The sequence below is a fragment of the Elephas maximus genome, chromosome X, assembly GCF_024166365.1.
Source record: "Elephas maximus indicus isolate mEleMax1 chromosome X, mEleMax1 primary haplotype, whole genome shotgun sequence".
NCBI lineage: Eukaryota > Metazoa > Chordata > Mammalia > Proboscidea > Elephantidae > Elephas > Elephas maximus.
In genome coordinates this window covers 95,025,260-95,046,891 of record NC_064846.1, presented here as the reverse complement: position 1 = coordinate 95,046,891, position 21,632 = coordinate 95,025,260, and the positions used below count along the sequence as shown (strand labels likewise).

The 21,632-nt window shown below is 40.9% G+C and overlaps 1 long non-coding RNA gene across 1 annotated transcript in view; it reads left to right on the top strand.

The window, feature by feature from the left end:
- The window catches only part of LOC126069695 (uncharacterized), a 112,796-nt gene extending 110,515 nt beyond the window's left edge, over positions 1 to 2,281 (top strand). Inside the window, exon 3 of the long non-coding RNA XR_007516009.1 lies at positions 434 to 2,281. This is a non-coding gene — a long non-coding RNA (uncharacterized LOC126069695). The remainder of the gene's footprint in view (positions 1 to 433) is intronic.
- The last annotated feature ends 19,351 nt before the right edge of the window (positions 2,282 to 21,632 follow it).

The following is a 21,632-nucleotide window of genomic DNA, read 5'->3' as shown; positions in this document are numbered from 1 at the left end:
TTTTATGGGTGGAAGTTCAGGGTTTCGAGATTTCCAGCAATGTTGATTTTTCTTTGAGATGGACAAGATGATAAAGTGATCGATTATTGAAGTCTTGCAAGTCTCTTCATGCCATTTTGGAATCCTGCAAGTCTCTTCACACCATCCTGGTTTCTGTCACAAGATGGATCTAAGCTTTGTTCAGCTACCTCAGCCCTTTGTGTTTTGCCCCCTGGGATAGAAGCATGGTTTAATCCACAACAAAAAAATTGATTACCTTATTTTTCTTTACAGGAACAATCATGAGACAGATTTCAGAGCAAGTAGTTATGTTTCAAGGACTAGAGATCAATCACAGCTTACACAGCTATACTAAAACGCTGGAAAAATATATTTTCTCTATTTCAATACTAAAGATTAAAGAAAATATATTTTCTCTACTTCACGAATCCAGTCGAACTCAAGGAGACCTGGACTGTGGAGCAGATGCTAGCAAAAGAGGTCCTATCTTCCAGAGCCAAGTGTTCCCACTCCATGTCCTTTCAAAACTGATGGGGTGAGTGCTCTTCGAAAATGAGCCTTTCCTTACTCTTTTTTGTTCTTTTTCTCATGTTAAGATTTGTTCGGCATATTTGTTTGAAAAACTGGTTGTTTCTTAGAGTTTTGCTTGATCATGTTACCCTATTAGGGTCTGTGCCCTGAAGCAGTCAAGCCAATGAAACATGCTCTAAGTCAGAAAGAGTGAGAAAGTTTCTTAAGGGGATATATACATCGCCGGAGACCCGGCAGCAACACAGGCTGTCTCTACAGAATCCCAAACAGCAATTTTACCTTACAGCTTATATAGAATCTTACATGGGTTACAAGTGTCTTTGTAGTCTGCAGATCGCCTGGCTGGAGGAGTCATTCATTACAAGATAGTGACAAAAGACTCTTTATCAGACTAAAAAGATACATGCCAGACATCTCTTTATCAGGCTAAAGGTACACATATCAGACACCTGGGCTCTGATTTTCCTGTGAGGGGCTGTAAGTCACTGGTGGTCAGACAGAACAAAACAAAGTTATTTACATCAGATTAAAACAAAGAACAAAATTGTTAACATTAGGTCAAAACAAAGTCATTAATAGAGGCAGCAGGCAGAGGAAGGAGAATAACTTATAGGTTCATCATGGCATTAGTTATGTCAAGTTCTAAGTCGCCCATTTTGAAAAAGGAGAAAACATGCTTGGGAGTATTAGGGTCACATATTTCCCCCTTTGAAACTTGGGTGACCATATACACCTAATCCAAGTTTCAGCCTATTCCTTGTAGATCAGAGGGTTTCAGGCAAAAGGATTGGGCCTTCTGCCTGTGACAGGTTTGAGCCATCTATTGGACAGTTGACTCGGGACAGAGGATGCCATCCCACATATAGGCATTAATTGGAGACAGCAAAAGATTAACAGGCCTGTAACAAACCAAACCCAGTGCCGTCAAGTCGATTCTGACCCATAGAGAACCTTTAGGACAGAGTAGAGCTGCCCGATAGTTTCCAAGGAGCACCTGGAGGATTCGAACTGCCACCCCTTTGGTTAGCAGCCATAGCACTTAACCACTACGCCACCAGTGTTCTAATTCCACCGATAAATAAGGTTTTCAGCCAGGTGAAATCTGGCAGCTAAGAGGTCAGCCAAGAAAAATCAAATCCTTCATGAATCTTGTAACAGGCCCCCAGTCATAAATATCAGAATATTGTAGCTCTTTCTTTATGTGTTTAAAAATTTCTCAATGCCTCTAGGGGAATACAAAGCCCGATATGACAGAGCTTGAGAGCCAAGTTGGCATGCAACCCACTGTCCAGACAGAAATCAGTAATTCTTTCATCTAATTTTTCTTCAAATATATTAGTGCCAAGTGATTAATCTTTGAGTTCAGAAATTCTAGCTTCTACTTGCTCAATTCTGCTCCTCTCACTTTCTATTGAGTTATCTAATTCTGTGATTTTATTGTTAATCTTCTGAATTTCTGATTGCTGTCTGTCTATGGATTTTTCCAGCTCATTAAACTTTTCATTATGTTCCTGAATAATCTTTCTGAGTTCTTCAGTTGCTTTATCTCTGTGTTCCTTGGCTTGTTCTGCATATTGCCTCATTTCCTTTCTGATGTCTTGAAGGGTTCTGTATATTAAACTTTCGTATTCTGCATCTGGTAATTCCAGGAATGCACTTTCATCTAAAAGATCCCTGGATTCTTTGTTTTGAGCACCTGTTGAGGTGATCATGGCCTGTTTCTTTATGTGACTTGATGTTGACTGTTGTCTCTGAGCCATCTATAAGTTATTGTATTAGTTTATTCTTGCTTACTGTGTCATGGCTGCTTGCTTTGTTCTGTTTTGGTATACCCCTATGGGTTGCTTGAGTGAGCTAGCTTGATTAGTTTTACCTTTGGAGCTCTGGTGTCCTGTCCCCAGCTGGCTAGAGCTGTTATCAGGTATATCAGTCTAGAAGTCCATTCAGTTTTTTTGTATGAATTCAGCTCAGGTTTCCGGGTAGCTGGTATCAAGTGTATGGTACAGGCTGTGTCCTACAGTCTGAGAGGTGCAGGGGTGATTGGCGTATATACCCGTATCTGGTTGCAGCAGGGGGTCATGCTCTGAACAAGGCAGGGGGCTGAGAACCGACCCCCAAGTGTCTCTGAGGAAAACACGTCTCTGTTCCTTAGAGCGTTCTGGTGGGTGGGCTCTGCAGAGGGACCATGGGCACCCAAAGATTTTGTTGTAAGGACTGGGAGGCACCAGTTATCCCTGGTCCCCTGTCGCAGGTGGCTGGGCGACCCAAGTGGAGCCACCAGTACTTAAGTCCCCGTTGTGGGTAAGTGAGGACCTTGTTTTATAGGCAAAACAATGTCAAACGTCAAACAACCACCTCTCCACCGCACCGCTGAAATGGTTGGAGTTTGCCAATGATGGCCTATTCTCCTGAAATAGGACCACACAGGTCCATGCAGAAGGGAAAGGTACTCAAGGTCCACAGACGGTTTATGCCTGGACAGGAGCCGCTTCTGTCCTGAGCTCCCCCAGTTAATGGAGCTAGCAAATTATCTTTTCCCCCCAGTTGGAAATTTTTTCCTTCCCCAAGGCTGGGAGGACGGCTCCAGGTGCTCACCAGGGTCTATCTCAGGCCTGGGGATTCAGCCGCTGAAGCTGGGTTGGGGGCGGGGGGGGGGACGCGGTAAAATATACACAAGTACTTAGCTTTCGCCAAGAGCGCCCTTCTGCCTGGGTTCCGGAGGTGTGAGTGGGCTGTGTGGCTGACTACTTCTCCCTGAGGAAACTGCAGCTGAACGCTAGTGCCAGCCCGCCGCCGCTGCTGCTGCTCCGGGAATGGTGCCTGAGGGCTCCCTGTGATTCAGGTCCGGTATCTCCTCTCCGCTTCTGAATGGTCTTTTCCTTCCCCTGCCCCTCAGTTTGTTGTCTAAGCTTGCCTTTGATGCTCAGGGCTCCAAGCTTGTCACAAATATATTCGTTTCACTTGTTTTTTCAGGTCTTTGTTGTAAAGAGGGCTCGATGGAAGCATCTGTCTATTCCGCCATCTTGGCTGTGCCTCCTGAATATTTTTGATCAATGATTCTATAAAAAGAAACTGATCCAAAGGAGGGAACCATGAAAGATTGTATATAATTTTCCTGGAATCCAGATTTCTAGCTTTCATAGAGGTTGGGGCAACCTACATAGGCCACTGTGAAGTAGAGAAAATACATTTTCTGTAGCGTTTTAGTATTAAAATAAGAGAGAATATATTTTCTAGTTTAGCTGTATAAGCTGTGATTAAAATCTTTAGTCTTTAAAAACATTGATTATTTGCTCTGGAATCTGTCTCACGATTGTTCCGTTGTAGAAAAACAAGGTAATCAAGATTTTTGTTGTTGATTAAACCACGTTTCTCTCCGAGGTAACAAAAACAATGAGCAATACCATCAGCACCCGAGATAATTGAGCAAAACCCAGACCCATCCAGTGACCGAAACCAGGATGTCGTAAAGAGGCCTGAAAGACGTCAACAATAAGTCACTTCATCTTTACGTTCCCCTCAAAAAAGAATCAACATTCCTGGGAATTTCTAAACCCTGACCCTCTCCCTATAAAACGCTTTTGTAGCCCTCTTGGGGCAGACAGAATCTGGGGGAAACTTTGCCCCCTCTTTCTCTTGAACACGGTGTTCAATAAAGCCCTCTTGCTGCTTACCTTCCCTCCTGTCTCAGTATTGGCTTGTGGCAGGCGGCTCAAATCCACAATTTGTGGCAACAATCGCCTTTGGGTGTCCTTTTAAACCTCGAGCTTTGAGAAAAAAACTGATACCTGAAGCCACTTTGAGTCAAATAATTGTCCAGATAAAGTAACAAGACCATTTTGCTTTGGGGGTTGTGCTTTTTTTTTTTTTTAAGAATTCAGTCTGTTTTGAGAAACTGACCCCAAAAATCAATAAATAGAGTTATGTTTAGGGTATATCAGTAATCAGTTTAATCAGCCTTCAAGACAATGTTGTATGAAATACCTGTCTAATGTTTACAATCAAACTCTTACCCTCTTGCTATATAGAAAATTATGTGTCTTAAAGAAATCAGGTTCTCAGAAGAGATCAACCTCATGACTCAGACTCCATTTTGTCTTAGATTCCACTTCTGCTTCTGAGTAAGTGACCCATGATTGTTAACAGGTAAACCAAGGAGAGGCATCTTGCCCTCAGAGAAAGCACTTAGTATGTTTTAGACAGATTAACTGGAGACCTCCAACAGGAGAAGTCCATCCTATATTATCTTACTAATCATGTATTCTTTAATAGAAACTTGTTTGTCATATGTAAATTTTTCTATGCCTTCTGTTTTCTGTAGACAAACTTTGAGTGCCCTTTATAGATATGTTTTTGCGTGGTAGATCCAACTACACAAATTTAGATGATCCCTTTCCAACTAATAGTGAATTTATGTCGACAATCTCTTGTTTAGATTCCTAGTGAATCTGTGGGCAATGAATACACTTTGAGAACTTTAAGATTATCTTTAGATATTTGTAGTAAATAGTAGAAAGGTAATGTTAATTTTTTTATCCTTTGTAAAACGAGAGTCAGAAGAAAGCCTATTGGTCCAACACTCAGGGTATGGTTGGTAAATTTAATTCCTACTTATGGTATATTTGAATTGGAGAAATCTTTAAAGAAATTTATCAATCACTATGAGATAAATAACAGACATAGTTATGTTGCTAGTGAGATGGAAACACAACAGTAATCTTTGACCTCATTAAGCCAAGGTGACATGAAATGACAAAGTAACCTTAGAAATTTTTTATCAGTCCAAAAAATGTGTAGTCTGTAGTGTAACAAATACCTCTTGTTGCATTTAGATAAATAACACACGAGAAGTAGAATAGGATATACATAACATTAGATAACAAACTACTTGGTTACACACTGTAACACCCTTATAAACACCAACTTTATTTGGTTGGTTAACATGACCTAGATCACTACTACAAAGAATAATAATATTCTTAGTCTACATCCTGATGGTATTAGGCATAATAAAATTTATCCTGTATCATCTTACGTACCTAAAAGAAAAAAAGGCTTCGGGCTAAAATGTTGATATACATTGAGTCTGCTCACTTCAGCAATACAATTGATGAGAACTTTGCTCTTAAGATCCTGGTGGAAAACCAGCACCATGAGTTTAAAGAACCTGCCATGATCACCATCTAGGAGCTCAACTAAGTCCAGATATTGATCATCGATGTGGTTTCTCCAATCAAGAGGAGAGAATGATTTAGGAAATAATATTAGAGTCATTATTCCCTGCCCTTGAGCATAGAAAATGTGACCCAGCTGGAGCTGGGCCCACAAGCACTCACAAGGACACATCAACTGGGCCCTGAGGTATAAAGACAATAAAAAACAAAAAATCTTGGGAAATATCTTTTAGGGAAACATTCACAGAAGCCAGAACACAAAAGACTTTCCACTCTTATCTTTTTCTACTAGCATTTAGTGAATAGAAATATATTGGACCAATGAAGACCCTCCTGACTATCGTTACTGAAACCTGTACCAAGGATCGTTAAGAAAGACAATTCAAAATATAAGATCACAGGTTCCAGCCAATTTGTAAAAAGGTGAAGCCTTCAATGGTTTTGCTCATTTTATACCCTGTAATATTCTTAAGACATAAAAAGACACGACTCTAACAACATGCTTGTCTGCTTCCCACTTTTGCCTTTTTAAAAATATGAACCAGTAAAAAGACTTAAATGGCTATTCAAGAGACAAAACAAAGACTGGTAAATAAGTATCACAAAAACAAGTACTATAAAAGTATTAAGATCTGTTTTTGCTCTAGCCCTTTTACTAATTTCTATTTTAACCTTTGCTTGTGTTGTTCCTCTCTCTAGATAAGCTTATGTGTCTTGGTGTATGCCTTAATGAGTTGGTGCCTTCTTGCCCAAAGGGTAGAGTCATTTCAAGTGATTCAAAAGTTCCAAATCCAAATGATGGTTGCTCAAAAATTTCAACCCATCCCCCTATCAAGAAGGGAGACAACAGCCTAATAAAGGGCCACCAAAAAAAATTTTTTTTATAGATGGGGTTGGGCTGGGTATAGATACAAGAGAAATATAATGGTTTAACTCAGACAACACAAGAGTTCCACTTCTCTAACCTTTAGACCTCTACGCCCCCATCCAGCAAAAAACAGCTAGAGAGACACGGCGCCGTTTCCCAAGATTGAGAAACCTACAACAAAAAGGGGGGATTGAAACAAGCTTCTCAGCCATATTGAAAACCCCAATCAACACCCCTTTCCCCCTCTCTTTGCCTTGCTAACCACAAGCTTGTTATGAGCAACATTTTTCAGGAAGACTCAGCAGGTAGTGGCTCCTTCCATTGAACTAGCCTGAGTTACACCTTGAAGCATGAACAGACTGAAGAAATCACATCCTTCCACTGACCCCCCGGACCCCGAAATATGGGCATGGGAGGGCTAAGGGCAGAAAGTTCCTGGTACCAAACCCAACCCCAGATGCCACTGGAAACAAAAAGCTCCCCAGCCCCCGTAGTCAGGGAGCACATGGCCTTATGGTCACTAAACCCCACCCGTTCCTTGTGTGCACAGACAATAAACTTGCCGCTTTCTGTTTCCCTTGCAATCAGTGTCTGTCTTATTTCAATCAGCTAATAAGACAGGACAAGAACCCGAGTGGCGTTCAGTTACAGTACTTTGAAATGTCCAGTTCACTTAGGCTGTAACAAGCGGTCCTTCTACTTTTGGAGGAGCACCTGGTCACCAGGCTGGACTGCCCGATGTAACTGGAAAAGAATTTTGGTTAGAGAAAGCAAATATTTAGACATCATTTCATTAGGGGTCTGGGTGGAGGATTTTGGGAAAAGCTGGTTGAGACAATATGGTCTCCTATAAAGTACCTCAAAAGGACTAGTTTTACGTTTTCCCCGGGGTGCAATACGGACTTGAAGGAGGGCCACGAACAGAACATCTGTCCAGAGCAGCCTGGTTTCTTGACACAGCCTATTAAGGTGATGTCTTATGGTCTGATTCATTTTTTCAACCTTTCTGCTAGATTGAGATCTCCATGTTGTGTGGAGTTTGCACTTTATTTCTAAAGCAGTTGAAACCTGTTGTGCCTTTCTCTAGCTGTATCAGTAAGGCAGAGAAAAGCCTCTACCCATTCTGAAAAAGAATCTACACACACCAGTAAATATTTCATTTGATGTTTAGTTTTGAACACTTTACAAAAGTTAAATATGATTTCTCTCAAAAGCTGGGTTTGATATAATGCTATCACTATATCCTTATTGTCCCCATATTACAGTCACTGTGTGAGGGACAAATGCCATAGTTATCATGTCCCAAAGTAAATTTGTTAGCCTCTTTAATGATAACGTTATCTGTGGCAACTCCTCAGAGGCAGGCCGGCCAGCCTTTTGAGACAGTGTCCAGATTTCTGGAGAAATAGGGACAGAGTATCTCCATGGTCCCAACAACTGGATTAATACACCAACAGTTATTCCTCTTCTTTCATCTATATAATTCAAAGGGTGTTTGATAATCTGGCAGCCCCAAACCTGGGGTTTTCATCAACGGAAACTTTAAATCACAAAAAGCTTGTTGACATTCAGGAGTCCATTTGAAAGGATCTCTCTCTGAGATAGAGAGGTTAGCTTGTAAATTTCTTAAAGACACTGGGTCCAAAAAGTTTAAGACAGTCACAGTATTTGTAAGAGTCTTTCTCAGACTTGTTCCCTACGAGGAGGTCCACATATTGCAGGACCATTCCTCGTTTGAAGGGAGGTAATTGCCCTAGAGCTTGGGCCAGCACTGTTCCAAAAATAATGGGGAGTTCTTAAACCCTTGAGGTAGCACATTCCAACAGAGCTGTTTCTTTCCTTTGCCCCCTTCCCTTTCGAAAGCAAAAATCAGCTGGCTCTCAGCAGCCAGCGGGGTACAAAAGAAAGTGTGTTTTAAATCCAAAACAGTACTGGAAGGTGGAAGGGCTGATAGTACGGCATATGGGTTTGGGACTACCGCGTGTAAGGTCTTTACAACTTTGTTAACAGCCTACAAATCTTGAACAAAATGGCAATCACGGTGGATACCTTCTTCACCGGGAGGACAGGAGTGTTGAATGGGGATCGGCACTCCCGCAACATTCACCACTCTAGGTGTCCAGTGATCAGTCCCTGCAGCCGCAGGAAAGCCTCAACTTGTTTAATCCAAGGAGGCATGATGTTGGGTAACAGCTCCACAGTAACAGGGAGGACAGTCCAAGCTCGTCTTGGCCGGCTGCAGGCCCAAACCCAAGGGCCACGGCATCAACCACTCTTTGAACTTGGTCTCCTTATTTTCCTCCTGATGATCCTAGAGCAGCGGCCAATAGATTGGCCTGTTTCGTCATGTCCTAGTATTTTTCTTTCTTTTTTTCAGCCTGTTTTACCCGATCTCTGTTGGTAAAGACCTTAAATGCGTTCAGTCATGGCATGAGGGTCTGACCAATACTCTGTAAGGTTTTACTTCCAATTGTACTAACTGGATGCCAGGAGCGGATTACAGACCCACATTATCTGAGGTGGCCCTTCTGCAGCGGGGACTGGCACCTCCTGGAATAGGTAAAGCCCTCTTGGGGAAACTGGGCTGAATTGTACCCCACTTCTAGTATGGGGTAGACAGACCATATCTGTCCCACCTCCCCCACCCCCTCCCTTTCAACGCCTTCCCACCCTCATCTTCTGATACCACCTAGGAGAGGTCACGAATGAGGTTTTTCAAGGTGGGGGGATGAGAAGAACATCCTCCAGTTCTTTGTCTCTTAACTTGTCATCATAATTCAACTGCACAAGAGGGGCTAAAACAAAGGCTTTATCCTTTTTTCATGCCATAAAGTCATAAAACGTTTCACATACAGCTTTTCATCTCATTTGTTAGTTCAAGTACAGAACAGATCAAGCTTCATACCGCAAAAAAAAAAAAAAACCCATTGCCGTCAAGCTTCATAATAGTACCAAAATCTCTAGAATCATTTACAGGCCACACTTGATTATGCAAAATTTTTTTTTTTTTCTCTTTTTTTTTTTTTTTTGACTTCTAGTTGCTCTGCCCAGTGTTCTAGTGTTGGGTTGATACCTGATATTATTGATTTTCTAACCAAAGAACTCCCTTTAGTATTTCTTGTAGTTTTGGTTTGGTTTTTACAAATTCCCTCAACTTGTGTTTATCTGGAAATGTCTTAATTTCACCTTCATATTAAGAGACAGTTTTGATGGATATATGATTCTTGGCAGGCAATTTTTTTCCTTCACTTTTTTTTTATAATAACTTTTATTAAGCTTCAAGTGAACGTTTACAAATCCAATCAGTCTGTCACATATAAGTTTACATACATCTCACTCCCTACTCCCACTTACTCTCCCCGTCTTGAGTCAGCCCTTTCAGTCTCTCCTTTCTTGACAATTTTGCCGGCTTCCCTCTCTCTCTATCCTCCCATCCCCCCTCCAGACAAGAGTTGCCAACACAATCTCAAGTGTACACCTGATATAATTAGCTCACTCTTCATCAGCGTCTCTCTCCCACCCGCTGACCAGTCCCTTTCATGTCTGATGAGTTGTCTTCAGGGATGGTTCCTGTCCTGTGTCAACAGAAGGTCTGGAGAGCATGACCGCCGGGATTCCTCCAGTCTCAGTCAGACCATTAAGTTTGGTCTTCTTATGAGAATTTGGGGTCTGCATCCCACTGCTCTCCTGCTCCCTCAGGGGTCCTCTGCTGAGCTCCCTGTCAGGGCAGTCATCGATTGTGGCCGGGCACCAACTAGTTCTTCTGGTCTCAGGATGATGTAGGTCTCTGGTTCATGTGGCCCTTTCTGTCTCTTGGGCTCTTAGTTGTCATGTGGGCTTGGTGTTCTTCATTTTCCTTTGCTCCAGGTGGGTTGAGACCAATTGATGCATCTTAGATGGCTGCTTGTTAGCATTTAAGACCCCAGACGCCACATTTCAAAGTGGGATGCAGAATGATTTCATAATAGAATTATTTTGCCAATTGACTTAGAAGTCCCCGCAAACCATGTTCCCCAGACCCCCGCGCTTGCTTCGCTGAGCTTTGAAGCATTCATTTTATCCCGGAAACTTCTTTGCTTTTGGTCCAGTCCAATTGAGCTGACCTTCCATGTATTGAGTGTTGTCTTTCCCTTCACCTAAAGCAGTTCTTATCTACTGATTAATCAATAAAAAAAACCCTCTCCCACCCTCCCTCCCTCCCCCCCTCGTAACCACAAAAGTATGTGTTCTTCTCAGGTTTACTATTTCTCAAGATCTTATAATAGTGGTCTTATACAGTATTTGTCCTTTTGCCTCTGACTCATTTCGCTCAGCATAATGCCTTCCAGGTTCCTCCATGTTATGAAATGTTTCAGAGATTCGTCACTGTTCTTTATCGATGCGTAGTATTCCATTGTGTGAATATACCACAATTTATTTACCCATTCATCCGTTGATGGACACCTTGGTTGCTTCCAACTTTTTGCTATTGTAAACAGAGCTGCAATAAACATGGGTGTGCATATATCTGTTTGTATGAAGGCTCTTGTATCTCTAGGGTATATTCCGAGGAGTGGGATTTCTGGGTTGTATGGTAGTTCTATTTCTAACTGTTTAAGATAACGCCAGATAGATTTCCAAAGTGGTTGTACCATTTTACATTCCCACCAGCAGTGTATGAGAGTTCCAATCTCTCCGCAGCCTCTCCAACATTTATTATTTTGTGTTTTTTGGATTAATGCCAGCCTTGCTGGTGTGAGATGGAATCTCATCGTAGTTTTAATTTGCATTTCTCTAATGGCTAATGATCGAGAGCATTTTCTCATGTATCTGTTGGCTGCCTGAATATCTTCTTTAGAGAAATGTGTGTTCATATCCTTTGCCCACTTCTTGATTGGGTTGTTTGTCTTTTTGTGGTTGAGTTTTGACAGAATCATGTAGATTTTAGAGATCAGGCGCTGGTCGGAGATGTCATAGCTGAAAATTCTTTCCCAATCTGTAGGTGGTCTTTTTACTCTTTTGGTGAAGTCTTTAGATGAGCATAGGTGTTTGATTTTTAGGAGCTCCCAGTTATCGGGTTTCTCTTCATCATTTTTGGTAATGTTTTGTATTCTGTTTATACCTTGTATTAGGGCTCCTAGGGTTGTCCCAATTTTTTCTTCCATGATCTTTATCGTTTTAGTCTTTATGTTTAGGTCTTTGATCCACTTGGAGTTAGTTTTTGTGCATGGTGTGAGGTATGGGTCCTGTTTCATTTTTTTGCAAATGGATATCCAGTTATGCCAGCACCATTTGTTAAAAAGGCTGTCTTTTCCCCAGTTAATTGACACTGGTCCTTTGTCAAATATCAGCTGCTCATACGTGGATGGATCTATGTCTGGGTTCTCAATTCTGTTCCATTGGTCTATGTGTCTGTTGTTGTACCAATACCAGGCTGTTTTGACTACTGTGGCTGTATAATAGGTTCTGAAGTCAGGTAAGGTGAGGCCTCCCACTTTCTTCTTCTTTTTCAGTAGTGCTTTGCTTATCCGGGGCTTTTTTCCCTTCCATATGAAATTGGTGATTTGTTTCTCTATCCCCTTAAAATATGACATTGGAATTTGGATCGGAAGTGCGTTAAATGTATAGATGGCTTTTGGTAGAATAGACATTTTTACTATGTTAAGTCTTCCTATCCATGAGCAAGGTATGTTTTTCCACTTAAGTATGTCCTTTTGAATTTCTTGTAGTAGATCTTTGTAGTTTTCTTTGTATAGGTCTTTTACATCCTTGGTAAGATTTATTCCTAAGTATCTTATCTTCTTGGGGGCTACCGTGAATGGTATTGATTTGGTTATTTCCTCTTCGGTGTTCTTTTTGTTGATGTAGAGGAATCCAAGTGATTTTTGTATGTTTATTTTATAACCTGAGACTCTGCCAAACTCTTCTATTAGTTTCAGTAGTTTTCTGGAGGATTCCTTAGGGTTTTCTGTGTATATAATCATGTCATCTGCAAATAGTGATAACTTTACTTCTTCCTTGCCAATCCGGATACCTTTTATTTCTTTGTCTAGCCTGATTGCCCTGGCTAAGACTTCCAACACGATGTTGAATAAGAGCGGTGATAAAGGGCATCCTTGTCTGGTTCCCGTTCTCAAGGGAAATGCTTTCAGGTTCTCTCCATTTAGAGTGATATTGGCTGTTGGCTTTGCATAGATGCCCTTTATTATGTTGAGGAATTTTCCTTCAATTCCTATTTTGGTAAGAGTTTTTATCATAAATGGGTGTTGGACTTTGTCAAATGCCTTTTCTGCATCAATTGATAAGATCATGTGGTTTTTGTCTTTTGTTTTATTTATGTGATGGATTACATTAATGGTTTTTCTGATATTAAACCAGCCTTGCATACCTGGTATAAATCCCACTTGATCAGGGTGAATTATTTTTTTGATGTGTTGTTGGATTCTATTGGCTAGAATTTTGTTGAGGATTTTTGCATCAATGTTCATGAGGGATATAGGTCTATAATTTTCTTTTTTTGTAATGTCTTTACCTGGTTTTGGTATCAGGGAGATGGTGGCTTCATAGAATGAGTTGGGTAGTATTCCGTCATTTTCTATGCTTTGGAATACCTTTAGTAGTAGTGGTGTTAACTCTTCTCTAAAAATTTGGTAGAACTCTGCAGTGAAGCCGTCCAGGCCAGGACTTTTTTTTGTTGGGAGTTTTTTGATTACCGTTTCAATCTCTTTTTTTGTTATGGGTCTATTTAGTTGTTCTGCTTCTGAATGTGTTAGTTTAGGTAGGTAGTGTTTTTCAAGGAATTCATCCATTTCTTCTAGGTTTTCAAATTTGTTAGAGTACAATTTTTCATAATAATCTGAAATGATTCTTTTAATTTGATTTGGTTCTGTTGTGATGTGGTCCTTCTCATTTCTTATTCGGGTTATTTGTTTCCTTTCCTGTATTTCTTTAGTCAGTCTAGCCAATGGTTTATCAATTTTGTTAATTTTTTCAAAGAACCAGCTTTTGGCTTTGTTAATTCTTTCAATTGTTTTTCTGTTCTCTAATTCATTTAGTTCAGCTCTAATTTTTATTATTTGTTTTCTTCTGGTGCCTGATGGATTCTTTTGTTGCTCACTTTCTATTTGTTCAAGTTGTAGGGACAGTTCTCTGATTTTGGCTCTTTCTTCTTTTTGTATGTGTGCATTTATTGATATAAATTGACCTCTGAGCACTGCTTTTGCTGTGTCCCAGAGGTTTTGATAGGAAGTATTTTCATTCTCGTTGCTGTCTATGAATTTCCTTATTCCCTCCTTGATGTCTTCTATAACCCAGTCTTTTTTCAGGAGGGTATTGTTCATTTTCCAAGTATTTGATTTCTTTTCCCTCGTTCTTCTGTTATTGATCTCTAGTTTTATTGCCTTGTGGTCTGAGAAGATGCTTTGTAATATTTCGATGTTTTGGACTCTGCAAAGGTTTGTTTTATGACCTAATATGTGGTCTATTCTAGAGAATGTTCCATGTGCGCTAGAAAAAAAAGTATATTTTGCAGCAGTTGGGTGGAGAGTTCTGTATAAGTCAATGAGGTCAAGTTGGTTGGTTGTTGTAATTAGATCTTCCGTGTCTCTGTTGAGCTTCTTACTGGATGTCCTGTCCTTCTCCGAAAGGGGTGTGTTGAAGTCTCCTACTATAATTGTGGAGGTATCTATCTCGCTTTTCAGTTCTGTTAAAATTTGATTTATATATCTTGCAGCCCTGTCATTGGGTGCGTAAATATTTAATATGGTTATGTCTTCCTGATCAATTGTCCCTTGTATCATTATAAAGTGTCCTTCTTTATCCTTTGTGGTGGATTTAAGTCTAAAGTCTATTTTGTCAGAAATTAATATTGCTACTCCTCTTCTTTTTTGCTTATTGTTTGCTTGATATACTTTTTTCCATCCTTTGAGTTTTAGTTTGTTTGTGTCTCTAAGTCTAAGGTGTGTCTCTTGTAGGCAGCATATAGATGGATCGTGTTTCTTTATCCAGTCTGTGACTCTCTGTCTCTTTATTGGTGCATTTAGTCCATTTACATTCAGGGTAATTATAGATAAATAAGTTTTTAGTGCTGTCATTTTGATGCCTTTTTATGTGTGTTGTTGACAATTTCATTTTTCCACATACTTTTTTGTGCTGAGGCTTTTTTCTTAGTAAATTGTGAGATCCTCACTTTCATAGTGTTTGACTTTATGTTAGTTGAGTCGTTACGTTTTTCTTGGTTTTTGTCTTGAGTTATAGAGTTGTTATACCTTTTTGTGGTTACCTCATTATATACCCCTATTTTTCTAAGTAAAAACCTAACTTGTATTGTTCTATATCGCCTTGTATCACTCTCCATATGGCAGTTCAATGCCTCCTGTATTTAGTCCCTCTTTTTGATTATTGTGATCTTTTACCTATTGACTTCCATGATTCCCTGTTATGTGTATTTTTATTTATTTATTTTAATTAATCTTAATTTGTTTGTTTTTGTGATTTCCCTATTTGAGTTGATATCAGGACGTTCTGTTTTGTGACCTTGTGTTGTGCTGATATCTGATATTATTGGTTCTCTGACCAAACAATATCCTTTAGTATTTCTTGTAGCTTTGGTTTGGTTTTTGCAAATTCTCTAAACTTGTGTTTGTCTGTAAATATCTTAATTTCGCCTTCATATTTCAGAGAGAGTTTTGCTGGATATATGATCCTTGGTTGGCAGTTCTTCTCCTTCAGTGTTCTGTATATGTCGTCCCATTCCCTTCTTGCCTGCATGGTTTCTGCTGAGTAGTCAGAACATATTCTTATTGATTCTCCCTTGAAGGAAACCTTTCTTTTCTCCCTGGCTGCTTTTAAAATTTTCTGTTTATCTTTGGTTTTGGTGAGTTTGATGATAATATGTCTTGGTGTTTTTCTTTTTGGATCAATCTTAAATGGGGTTCGATGAGCATCTTGGATAGATATCCTTTCGTCTTTCATGATGTCAGGGAAGTTTTCTGTCAGAAGTTCTTCAACTATTTTCTCTGTGTTTTCTGTCCCCCCTCCCTGTTCTGGGACTCCAATCACCCGCAGGTTATCCTTCTTGATAGAGTCCCACATAATTCTTAGGGTTTCTTCATTTTTTTTAATTCTTTTATCTGATTTTTTTTCAGCTATGTTGGTGTTGATTCCCTGGTCCTCCAGATGTCCCAGTCTGCATTCTAATTGCTCGAGTCTGCTCCTCTGACTTCCTAGTGTGTTGTCTAATTCTGTTATTTTATTGTTAATCTTTTGGATTTCTACATGTTGTCTCTCTATGGATTCTTGCAACTTATTAATTTTTCCAGTATGTTCTTGAATAATCTTTTTGAGTTCTTCAACAGTTTTATCAGTGTGTTCCTTGGCTTTTTCTGCAGATATCCTAATTTCATTTGTGATATCATTTAGCATTCTGTAAATTAGTTTTTTATATTCTGTATCTGATAATTCCAAAATTGTATCTTCATTTGGGAAAGATTTTGATTCTTTTGTTTGGGGAGTTGGAGAAGCTGTCACGGTCTGCTTCTTTAAGTGGTTTGATATGGATTGTTGTCTCCGAGCCATCACTGGGAAACTAGTTTTTCCAGAAAATCCGCTAAAAAAAAACTGCAGTCAGATCCCTATCAGAGTTCTCCCTCTGGCTCAGGCTATTCAGATGTTAATGAAGCCGCCTGGGGAGGGTGGGGGAGGGAACAGAGAGATAGGAGAGTAGCACCTCAGAATATAGCCAGAGTTGCTTGTCTTGCTTGGAAAGACTATTATATCTGAGATTCCCGCGGGCGGGTCGCCTATGTGTGCTGTCTGTGTGGAGATTGCCCCCGGGGGGTCTGGCCCGCTGGAGTCACGGTCAGATCCTCCGCTTCCAGCCCCACGCCCAGCGTCAAGGCTCCCCTACTGGGACGGTGCACTCTCGACTCCAAAATCAGTCACTGCCTCCCGGGGACTTCTCGTCCCTCCAGCCGCGTGGCCGTGCCGCCCCCGTGAACCAGGTGGGCCCCCTCCCGGGGTTAGTTCAGATGGGTGGAGTAGCTCCCCGTGCTTGTGCCGTGACCGAGTGTCCCGGCTGGAACGCTGTTCTCCCCGCTCCAATACCAGTCGCTGCCTCCCGGGGACTTCTCCTACCGGCTGCGTCCCACGCCGCCCGCGCGACCCGGATGGTCACCTTCCCGGGGTTAGTTCAGGGGGTGGAGCAACTCTCCGTGTTTATGGCGTACCTGCGTGCAGTCCAAATCCCTGTGGGACGGTTCCCCGGCTCGGGTGCTGCTCTTTCTGCTCCAAGATCAGTCACTGCCTCCCGGGGACTTCTCCTAACGGCTGCGTCCCACGCCGCCCGTGGAACCGGCTAGTCCCCCTCCCGGGGTTAGTTCAGGGGGGTGGAGCAGGTCTCTGTGCTTGTGCCGTACCTGACTGGTATGCTGGCTCCAGGCTCTGGAAACAATCGCTGCTTCCCCGTATTAGTTCGTTCTCCGTCTCTAAATCTGTGTTTGTTGTTCAGGGTTCGTAGATTGTTATGTATGTGATCGATTCACTTGTTTTTCCGTGTCTTTGTTGTAAGAGGGATCCGAGGTAGCGTCTGCCTAGTCCGCCATCTTGGCTCCCTGATTATGCAAAATTTTAAGACATCTCTTAGTTAGAGAATCCCATCCTAAATGAGTGCAGTTCCTAGTGGAATCTCGGCTGGAACCTTACCTCCTGGGTACCCACTTGCAGCTGGGAACCTCGTAGATCTCTCTTCCAACCTCATGGGACCTAGTTCCCTATTCTTGGAGGGAGTCTATGAGAACCAACGCCCCTACGTCTTTTAGAGGGTTTACCACCTGAAGCCCAGTTACCTACATTGGCCAAAAAAACCTTTCTCCTTTTGTCTAGAGCTGGCTTCCGTGGAGTCCTCCCCCATTGCCAGACCTCTGGACCACCACAGGTTGAGAGACTTCCACAATTGGAGGAGGGGTGCACCTTCCCTCTTACAGGGCACATCCCAGGGGCTCGGTCCTTAGGGAGATGGAACCAGGGCCTGAGTAATTCGAGTCCCACATTGGGCACCAAAAATTTGTTACCTGATTAGTGTCCGTGCCCTAGAGTAGTTGAGCCAATGAAACATACTCCAAGTCAGAAAGAGTGAGAAAGTTTATTAAGGGGATGTGCATAGTAGTTAAGTGCTCCAGCTGCAAACCAAAGGGCTAGCAGTTCGAATCTACCAGGTGCTCCTTGGAAACTCTATGGAGCAGTTCTATTCTGTCCTATAGGGTTGTTATGAGCCGGAATCGACTTGACGGCAACGGGTTTGGTTTTTTTTTTTTTTTTCAGTAAGTCACCGGGGATCCAGCAGCAACACAGGCTGTCTCTATGGAGTCCCAAACAGCAATTTTACCTTACCGCTTATATAGAATTTTACATGGGTTACAAGTGTCTTTGTAGTCCTCGGATGACCTGGCTGGAGGAGTTATTCATTACAAGATAGTGACAAAAACCTCTTAATCAGACTAAAAAGATGCATGCCAGACATCTCTTCATCAGGCTAAAGATATACGTATCAGACAGCTGGGCTCTGATTTTCCTGTGGGGGATTGTAAATCACAGGTGGTCAGACAGAACAAAACAAAGTTATTTGCATCAGATTAAAACAAAGAACAAAGTCATTAAGATTAGATCAAAACAAAGTCATTAACAGAGATATGTGAAGGAGGAGGCAGGCAAAGGAAGAACTTATAGGTTCATCATGGCGTTAGTTATGTCAAGCTCTCAGTCACCCATTTTGAAAAAGGAAAAAACATACTAGGGAATATTAGGGTCACAATTGTTTGGTTAAGACTGGCATTTAGTAACTCTTTTGGTGAACTACATACAGTTTACGTCTGGATTGGGCGTTTGAAACATTAAAGAGGTAATTCTATTTTCAAAGAGCTTTGAGCCACTGTAAGCCGAAAAACTGCGGACACGGGTCGACCAGTAAAAGCCATTAGGGTGGTTGCCAGTGCTCATCACAAGTGCTAAAGTCTCCTGTGACAGGAAAAGGTGGTCTCAACACAGGCTAGAGCACTAGGCTGCCTGGCACCCACAAGAAAATTCTCATGCAACGAAGGTACACATTGGTCTAAGTGAAACACTGTCCAAACCCCATGACTTTCCTCGTTAGGTTTCTTTTTGTGGCTCAGAGAAAACCTGGAAAATAGTGCTCTATTTTGCCAAATTCTCAGGGTGGTGGCAGCTCCTGACCTGTGTTATGAAATTTAAAGAAGTGGTAGTTCTGTACCTTTTTTATGATATAGCTTCTCAATGAAGAATCACAAAATTAAAATCACCAGTAGCTATTGTAAGGTACTTTCCAGTTGGAAGAACTAGTATATTTAAGGTCCAAAATAAGAGACTAGGTCTCTAGCCAGGAATAAGTACATGGGCTAGATCACTACTGCAAGGGATAGTAATATTCTTAGTATGCATCCTAATAGCATTAGGCAAAAGAAGACCTTGGGCTAAAATGTTGATGCACGTAGAGTCTGCTTCACTCCCAGCAATGTGATTGTTGATAACATCCTTACTCTTACTTAAGAACCTGGTGAAGAACCAGATGGTATCCGGTGGAAAATCAGCACCATGAGTTTAAAGAATCTGTCATGGTCACCATCTAGGAGCTCGACTAAGTCCAGGTATTGATCAGCAATGTGTTATCTCCAACCTCTAATCAAAAGGAGGGAAGGAATTAGGAAATAATAATGGAGTCATTATTCCCTGTCCTTGAGCATAGAGAATGTGACCCAGCTGGAGCTTGGCTAGCAAGAACTCACAAGGACACATCAACTGGGCCCTGAGGTATAAAGATGATAGCTAAAATAATTTTGGAAAATATATTTCAGGGAACTTTTCACATAAGCCAATATAACAGAACACGAAAGACCTTTCACTCTTATCTTTTTCTATTAGCATTTACTGAATGGAACATTTGTTGGACCAATGAAGAGCCTCCTGATTGTCATTACTGAAACTTATTGAAAACTGTACTGAAGATTGTTGAGAGGGACAATTCAAAATGTAGGATCACAGTTTCTAGCCAGTCTGTGAAAAGGTAAAGCTTTCAATGGTTTTGCTCATTTTGTAGTGTTAATATTTACTGATGACTCTGTAATGTTCTTTGGACTCAGGCAGCCATGGCTGTGGCAGCATGCTTGTCCTTTTCCCATTCTTGTTTATTCTGTAGCATTCCTTGAACTTGGGCAGACATGGCTTTGGCAACATGCTTGTCCATTTTTCCGTTTTTGCTTATTCTGTAACGTTCCTTGGACTTGGGCAGACATGGCTTTTGCAGTATGCTTGTCTGTTTTCCCATCCTTGTTTATTCTGTAACATTCTTTGGACTCTGGCACGTATGGCTGTGGCAGCATGCTTGTCCATTTTCCTGCTTTTGTCTGTTCTGTAATATATACTTGGACTCAGGCAGACATGGCTGTAGCAGCATGCTTGTCCTCTTCCCACTTCTGCCTTTTTGAATATATGCTGAATAAAACTTTCTTTTTGCTTTACTAAACTTTATGATGTTTTGTCTTTACCCTACAACAAATATCTATTAACTCAATTTAACATCAATAAGTTACCTAAAAGGTCTTAGGAATTATTTTAAGCCCGTATACTATAAAACATAACTGTTGTTGAAAGGAAGTCTGCTTAAATGTTCTGAGTTTTCTTTTACTTTTACTATTTCTCATATTCCAATCTAATTTTAGCCCTTAAAGATTTTATCAACTAGCTTTGGAAATCACAAAGTCTCTGCTCAACTGACCAATTCGTTGATATGGCTATAACCTTAAAGTGTCTGGCTAGGGTTGGAAACACGTTCCCAGGCCATTTCAGGTGTGTCTAATTGTGATTTCTATATGTCCTTGGAGACTGAGGGCTGGGAACCCTGATTTATCCCACCCTCTCAATTTTTTGACCCATGGTAGAAGACAAGATTAGGCCATTCTGATTTATTTATATATGTTTAAATCTATTGAGGCATTTTAAAAGGCTATCTACCCAGTAAATACCAAAGCTCCCTAGCAATTTCGTAAATGAATCCACCAATTCTTGGCAATCCATCAAGACTGGGGACTCGGCAGGGGGTGGTTATCCCAATTCATTTACATACATTTAAATTGATCTAGGCATTTTGAAAGGCAGAAGATAACTAATTTCTTTCCCTGTTATTCTTTTGGAAAGCGGTTTTACTTTCTCTTTATCACAACCTTTTATCTACCCAGTAAATATCTAAGCCCTTTAGCAATTTTTTTTCTAGGTTTGCCTCCTTTTCCATACTCTGGAACGATTAGTTTTACTTTAAGACAAAATCATCCTTTTTTATTTAAATAAAACACATTTCCTATAATATCTAGCTTAAGTTACTTAGAAAGGCTTTGCTTTTATGATTGACTTAAATATAAAGCTTTTCAATATAGCTACTAAAAATCTAAATCATAAGACAGACACAAGTCACAGTTTTTCTTGAAGGAGGAAAGAACTGAGGTTCTAAGACAGCCTTACCAAAGAAAAGAAAAAAACAGCAATTCTCAGCCATAGCCTCCAACCTGATAGAAGACAGAAACTTAGACACAAAGCTCTAGACCAGAAGCAAGCTCTCAGAAAAAAAGAAGAGAGACAGAAAGACCACATAAACTCACTGAACAATACCACACAAAACAAGAATATGCAGTTTTATTTTCTTGAAGTATATATAGCAATTTTTGGTAAGATAGATTCAATTCAACAGAAATAATAGTTTCTACATAAAACTTATTAACTTGTCATAGCCTCAGATTGAGGAACATTATTGTGACTCTTTATCGAGAAACTCTATCATAAAACAGGTATGGGGCTACCACTTCTCCCTGTGAGTACAGCAAGATACAGCACTATTTCCCATGTTTTCTCTGAGCCACAAAAAGAAGCCCAATGAGGAACGCTGCGGGGTTTGGACAGAGTTTCATTGAGAACAATATGTACCTTCCTTGCATGAGAGTTTCCTTCTGAGTGGCAGGCAGCCTAGTGCTGTAGCTTGTCATGTGACTACCTTATCCTGTCATGGGAGTCATTAATGC